The sequence below is a fragment of the Triturus cristatus genome, chromosome 6, assembly GCF_964204655.1.
Source record: "Triturus cristatus chromosome 6, aTriCri1.1, whole genome shotgun sequence".
NCBI classification, from domain to species: Eukaryota; Metazoa; Chordata; class Amphibia; order Caudata; family Salamandridae; genus Triturus; species Triturus cristatus.
In genome coordinates this window covers 1597910850-1597925468 of record NC_140589.1, presented here as the reverse complement: position 1 = coordinate 1597925468, position 14619 = coordinate 1597910850, and the positions used below count along the sequence as shown (strand labels likewise).

Genomic DNA, 14619 nt, shown 5'->3' with positions numbered 1-14619 from the left:
CTCTTAAGTGCTTGCATACCTTCCATGCCTTGGGAAAAAATGTATACATATTTTATTGTTGATCTGATCTGTCAGAAGTTTGCACAACTATTATGGTCACAATAGACTCCTATTCTAAAGTGGCTCAATGTTCGGCACTTTCTAACCTACATTCGGCCTTAGATACATCTAAGGTATTTCTGTGCAACATTTTTTGGTTGCATTGTTTACCAGTTAAGGTCCTCTCCAGTTGGGCAGCGCAGTACCTCTCAAGATTCTGGAAGTCCTTTTGCATCAAGTTAGGAATTCACAGAGCATTAATGACTGGTGTTTATCTTCAAATCAATGGTCAGACTGAGAGGTTAAACAGAACCTTGGAAGAACATCTTTGATGCTACACCACCACATCTTATGACATTTGGAAGCAGCTACTTCCCACTGCTGAATCTGTATTCTGCAATTCTGTTCATTCCTCTACTGGTTTTTCTCCGTTTTTGCCCTCAAAGGATTCCATCCTCAAAATATTTCTGAAATTCCTGAAGTTGAGCATTCTATTCATGCTATACAAAAAGTACTAGACAGTCTGGATCAAATGAGAAAGGCACTGATTTCTAACTTAAGAAAGGCTCATATCAATCAGAGCAAGCAGGTAAATTGGCATAGACATCCAGTTCCTGTATATAAAATTGATGATAAAGTTTGGATACCAGCTTCCATTCTTCCGTATTCCATTCATCCTTCTAAAATATGTCTCATGTCCTATGGAAATTTTGAAATTTCTAAAACTATCACTCTTGTTGCAGTTAAACTAAAGCTACCTCAAAACTGGAAAATATAACCTTCTTTTTATGTATCTTTGTTATCGTCAGTGTTTTCTCCCGCGGCGCTACCATTCTTCATGCTGTGTGAGAGCCCAGACATCATCCTTGAAGTCGTGGTCAGCCATGGGGCATTCGGGTGCGATGTCTGCGCTGAACACAGTGTATCTGTAACTCTGTGTTTGGAGCTTGTTGCATTAGCCTGTAGTGTTTATTTTAAAAATAAGAAGAAGGAAAAGAATAATATATTATATTTTTATTTATATATTTTCCTTGAATATTGTGACCTAAATAGCTAATTTTCTATTCCTTTTTATTTAGGTATCCCAATTTATCATTATAGACGTTTCTACTTCTGGGTCAAATCAGAACACATTCCTGTCTTTACTCTATTTAAAGTAAGTCAGCTAGGGCTCGGAGCATCGCAACTTAGCTTTGCTGGCTTGTTGCTCACTCGTGGACTGCTGATTTTCTTGTTGGATTATCTTCAGTTCTACTGCATCTTTGGTAAGCCCCCTCCTGCCCCTTTCCTCATCCATGCCTTTTGGTCTGCTTTCAGGAAGGTTTTTTTTTTTTAGTATTTTTAGTTTGTTTTCACTTCCTGTATATACTGCTCTCAGGGTTGTTTTCCTGGCCTCCTGTTCATTCTGGAGCCAGAAACTGCCTTGTGTAAAAAAGGCTATATCTTCAAAGTAAGAAGTCTCTCAGGCTGTCACCAAGGAAACCTGCCCTTGACAGGTTGATCGCACATATAAACCGATAATACTTCCTGAATATTGTTAGCAAGAGTCTCATCTGGAGTCATTTAGAATAGTACCAAAATACAACCCTTAAGTTTCTCTTAGTATGTGTTTTAAAGTGGGATCTTGGACAGGAGAATGTGATAGTCTTTATGTAGTCTTCATGTTTCCTCACATAATCCTTCATCTCGCAAAAATACACCCTGCTGAGCTGTAAATGATCCAACTGGGTTTGTGCATATTAGATTTCGGATATTCACTATATACCATTCAACTGAGTCAGCTTGTAGATCCTTTATATTTTGGAGTAAAAGGTGTAAAACCATTAGCCGTATAGTTAGATCTTTTATAATCCACAGTTTTTTAATCCAATGGACCTGGTAAAAATTCTTGGCACTGGCTCACAATTTGGATCCAGGACTCAAATAAAATCTCCTCTCAATAACAAATGTAAGTCATTCACATTCAGTTATTAGCCTATAAAACACATAGGTTAATTTTGGTTGAGGAAATATATTAATGTGTGCATGTTATTACAGTAAGTGGGCACACAAGTTCATTTTTGGAGTCGTAGACATATTTCTCATTATCAGACTTTAACCAAGAGCAAGTGAGAGAAAGGCATACAATGTAGAAAGAAGGAGAAGGAAAACTATTGGAAAATGGTGACAAAGGGCGCAAGGAATGGAAATGAGCTTGGAAAATGAAATAAAGACACAGGAAGTGTAAACTGGTGGAATAATGAGGATTGAGAAGAAATCAAAAGCAGTCATTCTGGTTTTTGGCGACCTCAGCATTAAGCAGGACCAGTGGTGGGCTGCACAGAATACATTGGGCCAGGACGATTATTTTTTAGAACTTGACCACTGCATTTAGGTGTATTACCGTAGTATTACAGATATACCATGTCACTAACACCAATCTACCCAGCTTGTGCTTACTGTGCGATATCAATATCATTATATAAATCACTATAGTGGAATAAGGAAAGGAGGCACAGAAAACTGAAGCCCCATAGTCATCCCAACATAATGTGCCTCACCCTGATGGGGGTGCTAACTGCAAATCAATAATTGAAATGCCACCCCTTGAACAATGCTTTGGTGCTTAACAGGATTATTTATGCCTCTCACATTTGGTGATATACATTTAAGTTAGGCTTACAGTTTTAGCAGGTTTTTCGGAAGCTTTTGTGGGGTTTACGTCATAAACGTGATGTGGGGTCGTTTTCTTTGACGACATCTTGTAGTGACTAATATAACCTGTCTTATCAATATAAATCACCTAGTATCGTGTTCTTTCATCACTTCCAAAAGCCCTTCACACCCTACTGGAGGCAAAGCGCGATAACAGGTGTGAGGTACCTCTTGGTCTCAATACAGACGAGAACGCTGTCAATGAACTCAAAACAACGTGTTCACTCCAGTTTGATGTTTAAGCTATACTTTATTACAGTATACCACATGCGTCAGCTTGCCCGATGCGCTTTGGCCACCTGGGGACGTATTACGCAAAGTGCCCGGGGGTGCAACAGGCATTTGCACCCTCTTTGCACACCCCTGGAGCAGTTTGATATTACAGAAGGGGCCGCCGACGTTTATGCAGCCCCTTCTGTAATAAGCCATTATCTGAGGGCATTCCCTCATTTGCATGGGGGCGTGGCTCTAGGCAAATGAAGGAATCTCTTTGCCTCTGCACCCACGCTGTGTTATAGACGTGGACGCAAAGGTAAAGAAGCTGTCAGGAGGTGTGCTGACAGTGCACCACCTAAAAGGTGGCGCACTGTCTGTGTGCCCCCTGATGGCAGCCCTCTGGAGGGAGTGAAGGGCGTCCATAGGACCCGCTAGACATCCCATTGCAGACAAGTGCAGTCACTAACTGCACCCGCCTGCAAGGGGATCTCTCAACCCCTCTTAAAAGTGCAGGCTGGTTGCTGCCTGTACAGTGAAACACGGAGCAGCTGTTTTAAAGCCACTCTGTATTTCACTTGAATGCGCTATAGGGTGACCAAAATTATAAAGCCAAAAACCGGGACATTTCACGAAAATAGAAGAAGGACTGCCGTTTTGCTTCAATCGAGCGCACAGAATGACAGCGCTCCTCAACAGAGAATTACAGAAATAGCAGTTTGAACACACATAAAATGCAATTTTTAAGCCCAGAAGCTTGCCTGTTAATTAAATTGCTTTCTTAGACAACTGCTAACTATCTATGCTTTGTAAAACATAAAAAAGCACCTCCCGCGGTTTTCAGTCGACCCTCTCTAAAAACCGGGACAGGAGCTAAATTTCATGAAATCTGCTGGGACAGCTGGTGAAAAACTGGGACCGTCCGGGCAAATCCGGGAAGCCTGGTCACCCTAATGCGCTACCCCCAGGGCAGCACGAATTAACGGCTGTCCTGTGAGCAGCTCGTTCAATCAAATACGGCACACTCTCCTTGTTAGTGCTGAGCGCACCCTTTGAAAGGTACACCCAGAGCTAACAAGGAAAATGTGCCACATTTTATGATGGCTTTGTTCACGAGAGACATGACAAACAATGCTTTACACACTCTTTTCTAACATATGTAATACATGGAACACAAGAATGACTCATAAATATATACTATGAAGCTCACACCAAGGTGGCAGTGACAGTTCAAATCATATCAAACCGCTTAAAATATCACGTGTTTGTTAAAAAATAATTAGTTACTTTGATGTTTAAAAGCATATGAATATGCACACAATTAGTTCATCTCAGTTCTATTACACTTCATTTCACTTCAGTGGTGAGACCTACTGGATGCTTAGTTTACAGGCCAATAATATACCGGGACTCTAGATGGCATCGTTGGAGTTATATATATTTGTATATCGTGCAAACAGTCCTGGTATTCACTTACTAGTGGATTGGGGGTTGCTCTAGCAATCCCATGGTGCTCTCCTAGGGGGTAGTGTGGTCGAGCAGCCTTAGGATTATCAGAGAGGAGTGTTAGACATCCACAAATACACACAATAGTCAATAATTGATGCACACGACTCAATAAGGTGATCCACACCAATTTGTAAGAATGTATAAATAGTGCCTGGGTGATGGGAGGAGGGCATAGGTACTGTCTGGGTGATTGGATGAGTACATAGGTACTGCCTGGATGATTGGATGAGTGCATGGATAGTGCCTGGTTGATTGCATGAGTGCATGGGCAGTGTGTGAGTGAAGGGATGAGTGCATGTGAAGTGCCTGAGTGAATGAATGAGTTCAAGGGTAAGGGTAGTGCCTGGATGCATGGATGAGTGCATGGATAATGGCTGGGTGAATAAATGAGTAAATGGGTAGTGCCTAGATGAATGGATGAGTGCATGGGTACTGGCTGATTGACTGTAGGAGTGCATGGGTAGTGTCTCAGTCAATGGATGAGTGCATGGATAATGTTTGAGTGAATGAATGAGTGTATGGGTAGTAGAGGGGAAAAAAGAAGCTAGAAGCAAGTGTACAATAATCATAAATTACAAATTTCAGACAACATAACAATAATGATGCATAAAACATTGTGCATTATTATAAGATCATGACAATGACCATGTTGAATTATTTATTATCTAAAACATTTTATTTTAGTTTTAGATTATTTCATTTGGTGTATCTAAATATCAAAACATTATTTTCAACTTATGATAAATAATTAAAATTTTCAATACATAGAGAACAGTACAACACAATCATGAATCCATGAGAAAACAGTGCAATTGATCTAAGCAGGTAATCAAATAATTTGTTTCATTGCACGTTAGGGTACAAGAAGGGAGATCCAGATAGACCATAACTAATGGGAAGGCTGGTGGTAGATGAAAGCTACGCGCATTTTGGCTGAGGTGCCTTCATCAGGGGGACCGTCTCAACTTTCTCTGCATAGAATACATAATAGGCATAATCTTAGGATATGAGTGCACATTTGTTAATGAAATTGCCTGAAATTATATTTAATGTTTTACTAACGTTTAAGATTAAATCGTTTTTAGTTATTTTTATTCATTACCAATTGGTGGGGCAAACATCGACTGAAGAGATTGGAAAATTTGAAAATTAAAAACATTATTCTACTTAAGATCATATAGAATATGCAGGGTAAAAACAGTTTATGTTATGCCCAAAAAGACATAATGTGCATAGCAGGAATTGGCCTGAGAGGCGTGTGTTAAAGATTATATGTGAACTAAATACGTGAACTAAGCATGCATCATTCGTGATAGCATCTAGTGAATAATGCCCCATGCTTATCCCATGTATCCCGCATGTGAGAAAAGTTACTTAAAAATATGATCACCTATTTCTATATCAGCAGAGAGCTGCTAGAGATGTAGCCATAAGTTTCCAGTCTCAATAGTTTGTTGGGTGTACCTGATTTGGTTAAACCTTAGACAAGATGGGAGGACGCATGACTATTACTAAACAGAACCTGCATGACTGTTCAACTATTTATATGTATAGCTTTTTATGTTGCAATTAATAATCTCTAATACCTGTGTCTTATATGAGATCCAGGTCTTCTATGAGACAGGGTCTTTTTTAACTTCTGTGCACTTTGCTGAAAACACTGTGGAGTGTCAAGTGTTCAGAGTCCTTATTTTTCATTTTTTATTTATTTATTCCTGCAGGGTATATTAAACATATAAAAAGATTTGAGTGTATGGGTAGTGCTTGGGTGAATGGATGAGTAGAAGCGTAGTGCCTGGGTGATTTGATATGTGCATGGTTAGTATCTGGGTGAATAGTGGAGTGTGTGAGTGAATTGATCAGTGCAAGGGTAGTACCTGAGTACATGAATGAGTGGAAAGGTAACACCTGAGTGATTGATTGAGTGCAAGGTAGTGCCTGGGTGACTGCATGAGTGCATGGATAGTGCCTGGCTGATTGGGTGAGTGTTTGTATTGTGCCTGGGCGATTGGGTGAATGAATGCATAATGCCTGCATGATTAAGTGAGTGCATGGATTGTGCCTGGGTGATTTGATAAGTGCATGGGTAGTGCCTCAGTTAATAGAGGAGTGCATGGGTAGTGCTGAGTGAATGGATGAGCACAAGTGTAGTGCCTCAGGGAATGGGTAAGTGCAAGGGTAGGACCTGGGTGAATGGATGAGTGCATGGGTAGTGCCTGATTGAATAAATGAGTGCATGGGTAGTGCCTGAGTGAATGGATGGGTGCAAGGGTAGTGCCTGAGTGAATGGATGAGTACATGGATAATGGCTGAGTGAATGAATAAGTGTATGGGTAGTGCCTGGATGACTACATGAGTAGTACCTGAGTAAATGGATGAGTGCATGGTTGTGTGTGAGTGGATGGATGAGGTTAAGGGTATTGCCTAGATCATTGGATGAGTGCATGGGTAGTGCCTGAGTGAATGGATGAGCACATGCGTAGTGTCTGAGTGAATGGATGAGTGCAAGGGTAGTGCCTAGGTGATTGGATAAGTGTATGGGTAGTACCTGAGTGAATGAATGAGTGCATGGCTAGTGCCAGAGTCAATAGAAGAGTGCATGGGTAGTACCTGAGTGATTGGATATGTGCACGGTTAGTGACTGGGTCATTGCATAGTGCATGAGTAGTATCTCAGTGAATGGATGAGTACAAGAGTAGTGCCTGGGTGATTGTAAGAGTGCATGGGTAGTGCTTGAGTGATTTGATATGTGCATGGTTAGTGCCTGGGTGAATGGATGAATGCATGGGTACTGTGTGAGTGAATGGATGAGTACAAGCGTAGTACCTGCATCATTGCATGAGTATATGGGTAGTGCCTGAGGGCATGGATGAGCGTATGTGTAGTGCCTGGGTGCATGGATGAGTGCAAGGGTAGTGTGTGGGTGATTGCATGTGTGCATGAGTAGTGCCTTGTTGATTGGATGACTGTATGACTAATGCCTGAGTGAATGAATGAGTGCATGGGTAGTGCCTGACTGAATGTATGAGTGAAAGGGTAGTGCCTGGGTGATTGTGTTAGTGCATGGGTAGTGTCTGAGTAAATGGATGAGTGCATGGGTAGTGAATGAGTGAATGGATGAGTGCATGGGTACTGCCTGGATGATTGGATGAGTGCATGAGTAATGCCTGGGTGTGTGTAGGAGTGCAGGGGTAGTGCCTCAGTGAATGTATGAGTGCATACATTGTGCCTGAGTGAATGGATGAGTGCATGGGTACTGCTTGGGTAATTGGATTAGTGCAAAAGTAGTGCCTGGTTGATTGTATGAGTATGTGAGAAGTGCATAGGTGACTGGATGAGTGCAAGGGTAGTGCCTGGGTGATTGGATGAGTGCAAGGGCAGTGGCTTGGTGATTGGGTGAGTACACAGATAGTGCCTGGGTGATTGAGTGTGTGCATGGGTACTTCCTGGGTGATTAGATGATTCCATGAGTAGTGTCTGTGTAAATGCATGAGTGCATGGGTAATGCTCAAGTGATTGGATGAGTGCATGGGTGGTGTCTGGGTGAATAGATGAGTTCATGGGTAGTTTCTGGGTGAATTTATAAGTAGAAGTGTAGTGCCTGGGTGAATGGATAACTACATGAGTAGTACCTGAGTAATGGATGAGTTCATGGGTAGTGTGTGAGTGAATGGATGAGTGTAAGGGTATTGCATAGGTTATTGGATAAGTGCATGGGTAGTGTCTGAGTGAATGGATGAGCACATGGATGATGGCTAGTTGATTGGATGGGTGCATGGATAGTGCCTGGGCAAATGGAGGAGTGCAAAGGTAGTGCCTCAGTGAATCAGTGAGTGCATGGGTAGTGCCTTGGTGAATGGGTGAGTGCAAGGGTAGTACCTGGGCAATTGGATGTGTGCATGGGTAGTGCCTGGGTGAATTGAGGCCTGCATGGGTAGTACCTCAGTGAATGGATGAGTACATGCGTATTGGCCGAGTGACTGGATGAACACATATGTACTGCCTGAGTGAACAGATGAGTCCAAGAATAGTGCCTGGGTGATTGGATGTGAGCACGGGTAGTGCCTGGGTGAATGGATGAGTGCATGGATGACGCCTAAGTGAATGGATGAGTGCATGGATAGTGCCTGAGTGAATGGACGAGTGCAAGCATAGTTCCTGGGTGATTGTCTGAGTGTATGGATAGTGCCTGGGTGATTGCAAGGATGTGTGAATAGTGCCTGGGTGATTAATGAGTGCATGTGTACTGCCTCGGTGATTGGATGAGTACATGGGTACTGCCTCAGTGATTGGATGAGTGCATTATTATTTGCTGCTTGTTTATTATTCAGTATTATTCATGCATTTAGATTGCTTGCATATAAACATATATATCTCTACATATATTTTAATGTTGTGCATTTGGCATCTGGGAAAGCCTTTCTCTTAGAGAACATTGTGTAAAATAAAACCCCAAGCCTTATTCTAAAAGAGAGATTCCTTGCATTTTGTAAAATAAAACCCTTTTCTAAAGGTGTTGTTTGTTTTGTGTTAAATTCTTTTGCTTCGCCGAGTGTTGAGCCATCGTGTGGGAGCTGTATTAGCTGAGAGGTGAAAACAAGACATTTGGCGTCACGAACAGGATTCGAAACAAGTGCAATTTTAAAAGGGGAAAATGCTCTCTAAAATGCCTATGTTTTCAGTTGCAGAGTCCCAGATGCCAACTGAGTTATTTGAGAGGGAGATTGCCTCTCTTAAAGAGGGAAAACAACTTGGTATTTCAGACAAAAACAGTGGTGTCATTTTGAATGCATTGTTTAGCATGTATCAAAGATTTGAACATTTAGAAAAAGAATGTAGTGAACTGAAACAAGAGTTGGCTGGCGCTCATTTTGAAAACAAGTCTTTGAAAAAAGAGTTAAACATGTACCAAGCTCCGAAGCCGTTTGTTTTGGCCAACTGTTCAGATAGCCAGCAGGGTGATTCATTTGTGAAAAATGTGAACTTAGAGATGTTGCCAGTTAATCTGCCGGTCTCACAGAAGGTCTTAATTAATTCTTTTGAGGATGTTGCTCAGCCAGAAATGAATTTGAACAGAGAAAATGTGAATGTGCAGGGAGATAAACAGACCAGTCTGTTAGAGGTAACGATCGTTGGTGGCAGGTATAAATCAGACATGTCAGTGAATGATGAATCTTGCTCTACATGGAAAGACGCTATTTTGAAAAAAGAAATGCAGCAATGTGCTTTTGAATCTGCACAACAGACTGTGTAGTGTATTTTAAACCAGTGGTCAATTCAGAAAGGAGACAGTGTATCATGTGTGCCAGTTCAGGAGCAGTGTGCTATTTTTAGTAATTGTAAAAAACGGGGGTGGACTGGAACATTTTCAAATGCTGGACAAATACAGATGCTTTTGTGCTTTTGCACATTGAAAGATAATGGACAGATGACAATAAGACATAATGGGCATTTTAGTTTTGAAATTTTTCAAATGCAATGGGAAGAAGCAAATGTTATTAAGTGGCATATACAGACAGAAACTGCAGTTTTGACTGAACAGTTGGTGCAGGTTCCAGGGGTGGTGTTTGAGACACAGGATTCCCCAGTGAAGTGGCAGGTTGTAATGCAAAGCGCAGCTACTGTGCATGCTCTTGGTCCTATACATTCACTAAACAGAACCTTTAATTCCCTTACAGATGAAAAGGCTAAAATCTTGGATACAGAGGTGGTGACACACAATTCAGATTTGGTGTGCATGGCTAAATGCAAGCACCTGGGAGAGAAAGACCATACAAACAGGTGGGCAGAGAATGAAGGGATGCATATCCCCCTAGATTTACCTAGAACTATGATTCTTATGTGTCAGTATGCACAAGCCAGACCAGTCCCACAGAAGGTGAGGGGCGAGTTGAAGAGAGGAAAATTACCAGAGCAAACAGAGCAGATGGATTGCCTTGGGCTTCTGCCAATTGATAAAGGGAGCACGTATTCAGCAGTGAGTGGAAGGAGACTGCCCCAGTCCTTCTTACTGTGCAGGGAAAAGGAGAGTTTCATCCTAATACCAAGAATTCAGAGGCTATAATGTGGGTAGAATTCTCAGATCATTCCCCAGAGCCAGCAGAGAACCGTGCAGACAGGAATGATAATATTGTGCCTTCAAACTCAAAACAGAGAAAGGAAAACGTGTGCTTTTTGGAAAAAAGTTTTTTGCAAGAAGAGTGATGCTTGTTTCTTTTCCAGGTCATCATACTGCAACGTGTTGGTGTACCTGATGTCTCTGTCCGTGTCTGTGTGCCCCGTGTGGGTATGGGACCCCTCCCCAACCCTGGAGTGATCACTGGACAGTGCAAGCTGACATCCTGTAACTGAAAAAACCAGACAGACCTACCAAGCCAAGAATCATGAACTGATTTCATAAACATGAAGTAAAACACAGTTATAATTTTAAATGATTTTAAATGCAAGAAGGCTGTGTGTCTTTCACACAGAAGGACTGTTTGTTTAAAAAGAAAGAGAACAACAACATTTTGTGAAATTGAAGAAGATGTTTTTTGAGTTAAAGATAAAAAGAAGATGATGATGATGTTGCCTTTATTTTCAAGCACACACTATATGTTTGGCTGCTTCAACAGTAGAAGTTCCAGAATTAGCTATTTGAGACATTAGGAGAATTACTGAGTTCATATGCTTGATTCTATTTGCATAATTTATTTTGTGTATCCATCAAACATTTATTCTTGCTGAGTATCCAGATATGCATGAGCTATTTCTACATGCTTTGAAATGATTATTACATGCTTTTATGATGTCACTGTGTGTTTCAGTAATAGTTGTGCTTTCAGTTAAGAAATGCAGTTCTTCAATCATAGTTGTGCTTTCAGTTAAGAAATTCAGTTTTTTGATATATGTAGGTTATGATAGTCAAATGGCATGGAGTGGAATGTAGTGCTAGAGGCACTCTTGTGGTCTGACACCCTGTAATGACCTTTGACTACCATTATTTTAACTGAATGTGGTGTATTATTTTATCCTGAATGTACGACATCCTGCATATGACTGTTTCTCTTAAAAGTTTCTTTCTTGTAATCTTGCTGTCTTTCAGTGGGAGCTGTCACTGAGTAGGACAGCCTTGCCAAGAATAGAGCATGTGGGATGTGCATTTGAAAGCGTGAAAGGGAGAGAGAGGTGTGGAATGTACTTTTTGGTCTCAAAGTGCAGTGTTGTGGGCAGTGATGCACACATGTGCTCTGTGTTGTACATTGAGAGATGAAGTATGTAATGCTATAGGACATTGAGAGATGAAGTATGTGAATCTATAAGCAGGTGTTCACAATTGTGCATTGTGTTGTACATTCATGAGAATTATGAAGTTCTTACTATTGGCTTTGACATGGCCTCATGTCATCCTGAATTCTGACTCTGCCTTGCTTCCGTTTTTTTTGTGCGTGCACAGCAGTGCTTGCAAGTTGTTTGGGTTAATCACGTTTAAGGATTGTTTTTGTGAGTGTTTGTTTAATGTACCCGGAAGGTTTTGTGAGCTCCATCAAGATAAAGGGTGTAACATGTGAGATTTGGAGAAGGGGACGTAGGAACTCCTTCCTGCGATGGGAATGCTTGCTTGGAAGCTGGCCAGTTCTGGTAAGATTCCTCTGGCGTGGGGGGAGGTCTTTTCCGAACCTTCTAGTGTGTTTTGAGATTATAAAGCTGAGGGTTGTTGACTTAGAAACCGGGAGTTTGAAATCCGAATGGAGCGTGAAACTCTGGTTGCTGAGGCTCTCAACCACGGCTTTTTAACTTCCCCAGTCAGGAGTGGGCTGAGATGCAGTCTTTGCACCAGGTGAAGTACTGAGTTTTGTTTATTGCCATTTTGATGTTCGGCCAGTGGCTTTGATCATTTGAGATGTTTTCTTTGTGATGTGTGAGTGAGTTGACGTGCACATCCAAAGTAATCATTTGATGTGTATATAGTTTTCTGATCTCTTGCAGGACGTCCCAGTATATTTGCTTGAGTCTTATCTCATATTATTTGCTGCTTGTTTATTAATCAGTATTTTTCATGCATTTAGATTGCTTGCATATAAACATATATATCTCTACATATATTTTAATGTTGTGCATTTGGCATCTGGGAAAGCCTTTCTGTTAGAGAGCATTGTGTGAAATAAAACCCCAAGCCTTATTCTAAAAGAGAGAGTCCTTGCATTTTGTAAAATTAAACCCTTTTCTAAAGGTGTTGTTTGTTTTGTGTTAAAGTCTTTTGCTTCGCCGAGTGTTGAGCCATCGTGTGGGAACTGTATTATCTGAGAGGCGAAAGCAAGACAGATGAATGCATAGGTGGTGTCTGGGTGAATAGGTGAGTGCATGGGTAGTGCCTGGGTGAATGGATGAGTAGAAGTGTAGTGCCTAAGTGAATGGATGTCTTCATAAGTAGTACCTGAGTAAATGGATGAGTGTATTGGTATTTCCTAGGTCATTGGATGAATGCATGGGTAGTGCCTGAGTGAATGGATGAACGCATGTGTAGTGTCCGAGGAATGGATGAGTGCATGGGTAGTGCCTTGGTGAATGAATGAGTGCATAACTAATGCCAGAGTCAATAGAAGAGTGCATGGGTAGTGCCTGAGTGATTGGATATATGCCCGGTTAGTGTCTGGGTCATTGCATAGTGCATGGGTAGTGTCTCAGTGAATGGATGAGTACAAGAGTAGTACCTGGGTATTGCTTGAGTGATTTGATATGTACATGGTTAGTGTCTGGCTGAATGGATTAGTGCATGGGTACTGTGTGAGTGAATAGGTGAGTACAAGCGTAGTATCTGCATCATTGCATGAGCATATGGGTAGTGCCTGAGGAAGTGGATGAGCACATGTCTAGAGCCTGAGTGCATGGATAGTGTGTGGGGGATTGCATGTGTGCATGAGTAGTGCCCAGTTGAATGGATGACTGTATGACTAATGCCGGAGTGAATGGATGAGTGCATGGGTAGTGTCTGATTGAATGTATGAGTGCAAGGGTAGTGCCTGGGTTATTGTGTTAGTGCATGGGTAGTGTCTGAGTAAATGGATGAGTGCATGAGTAAATAGATGAGTGCATGGGTACTGCCTGGGTGATTGGATGAGTGCATGAGTAGTGCCTGGGTGAGTGAATGAGTGCAGGGGTAGTGCCTCAATGAATGAATGAGTGCATAGATAGTGTCTGAGTGAATGGAGGAGTGCATGGGTACTGCTTGGGTAACTGGATTAGTGCAAAAGTAGTGCCTGGTTGATTGTATGAGTGTGTGAGTAGTGCATAGGTGACTGGATGAGTTCAAGAGTAGCGCCTGGGTGATTGGATGAGTGCAAGGGTAGACCCTGTGTCATTGGATGAGTACAAGGGTAGCGGCTTTGTGACTGGGTGAGTACACATATAGTGCCTGGGTGATTGCATGGATACTGCCTGCGTGATTGGATGAGTGCATGGATAGTGCCTAGGTGATTGGATGAGTGCATGGGTACTTCCTAGGTGATTAGATGATTCCATGAGAAGTGCGTGTGTGAGTGGATGAATGCCTGGGTAGTGCCTCAGTGAATGAATGAGTGCATACATAGTGTCTGAGTGTTTGTACAGTACATGGCTAGCATCTGGGTGATTGGATGACTGTCTGAGTAGTGGCTGGGAGATTAGAGTACCTGAGTGATTGGATGACTGCTTAGTTAGTGGCTGGATGATTGGACAAGTGCAACTGTTGTGTCTGGGAGATGGGATGAGTATATGTGCAGTAACTCAATGAATCCATCACTAGATTAGTGATTTGACACACATAATATATCTCAACCTGCAACAACTGTGAAAAAATAGAAACAGACAAAAATGTATTAGAATTTTAGTCAGAACATTAGGCAACCAAACAACATGCAATATTTTTCAAGCACAACTTTAATTCAACATAGACAAATGTTTTACTGTTTTTTCCTGTTTTCAGCTTTCATAATTGTTCACTTTCAACAGTGCTTTGTATGAAGACTCATCATGAAACAAATGTGTACTGTAGATCATTACAACTACGTTATTCTGTTCACTGCACTCACTGCAAGTATTTTAATACTGGTTTGCTGATAGGTTACTACCTTAATGAAAGCAACTATATGGTAAAACTGTGTCTGATATTCTTAAATCTGGTGCAAAATATCCAACAATTATGAA

General features: G+C 41.5%; 1 long non-coding RNA gene across 1 annotated transcript in view; it reads left to right on the top strand.

Annotated features, from left to right (window-relative positions):
• LOC146821697 (uncharacterized) overlaps positions 1–12669 on the top strand; it is a 126800-nt gene extending 114131 nt beyond the window's left edge. The window contains exons 3-4 of the long non-coding RNA XR_014963193.1: positions 10134–10236; positions 10678–12669. This is a non-coding gene — a long non-coding RNA (uncharacterized LOC146821697). The remainder of the gene's footprint in view (positions 1–10133; positions 10237–10677) is intronic.
• Positions 12670–14619: the final 1950 nt, after the last annotated feature.